The sequence below is a fragment of the Limulus polyphemus genome, unplaced genomic scaffold (genome assembly GCF_000517525.1).
Source record: "Limulus polyphemus unplaced genomic scaffold, Limulus_polyphemus-2.1.2 Scaffold4628, whole genome shotgun sequence".
Lineage (NCBI taxonomy): Eukaryota > Metazoa > Arthropoda > Merostomata > Xiphosura > Limulidae > Limulus > Limulus polyphemus.
In genome coordinates this window covers 66,204-67,386 of record NW_013670238.1, presented here as the reverse complement: position 1 = coordinate 67,386, position 1,183 = coordinate 66,204, and positions in this window count along the sequence as shown.

Genomic DNA, 1,183 nt, shown 5'->3' with positions numbered 1-1,183 from the left:
CATCGCGTGGACCGGCATGGCTAAGTGGTTAGGGCGCTCGACTCGCAATTTGAGGGTCGCGGGTTCGAATCCACGTCCCACCAAATATGCTCGCACTTTCAGCCGTGGTGGCGTTATAATGATAACTATTCGGTGGTAAAAGAGTAGCCCAAGAATTGGCGGTGGGTGGTGATAACTAGCTGCCTTCCCTCTAGTCTTACACTGCTAAATTAGGGACGGCTAGCGCAGATAACCCTCGTGTAGCTTTGCGCGAAATTCAAAACAAACAAACTCTCCTTAGGACAATCCCATCATCCTAGTGGCTCTTTTCTGAACCTTCTCCAACAATTTCATATTAGATGTTTTTAAATACTGAAGTATATCCTTGTATATATAAATATGTATTTTATTTCTAGATTTGAGAACTACACTTACATCAGCGTGTACATAGTTTTCACACACACAAAAACCATATGTAAATAGGTTATCAAATCAAATATACATTTGCCTGTATTTGGTAATGTTATATTTATTGTTTGTTTTGGAACAATAAATCTCGTTGAAAAAAACATTGTTGATTTTATCCAAATAATACGCCCAATTGTAATAAAAAGAAAACATTTTAATGATATTTACGTCCTTACGAAAATATATTTATGTGCTAATTATTTTAGAACCACGATAAATTAGTACAAATATATAAGCGAAATGAATCGGTAATCAAACTGTTGAAATAAAAAATATAAACCTTTAAATGCGTTCTCGTGATATACTTCACGTTCAAAACTACCTTTCTTATTATATATATATACCAAGGAAAGGAAGTTCGTTCTACAGTAAATCTTATGTTGACCAATAAGATATTAAAAACTAACTGATTTGTTGAGATCCAGGAAAGACAACAAAAGTATCCACATACGTTCGATAATCTATAGGTTTAAAAAACTCAACGGGCAGTTTTCTAATGATTGTTGTTCGTGGAGGCAAAGTAATAAATTCTACCAGTTTAATTATGTATGGTGTTAAAAAGAAAACGAGATTCTTTGGTGGGAGATTCTGGTAGTTTCTAAAAAAGCAACTCTAACTTTCCTAGTCTCTTAGGCGAGGTGGTTAGGGCGCTCGACTCGCAATCTGCGGGTTCGAATCCCCGTCACACCAAACATGCTCGCCCTTTCAGCCGTGGGGGCGTTATAATGTTTCGATT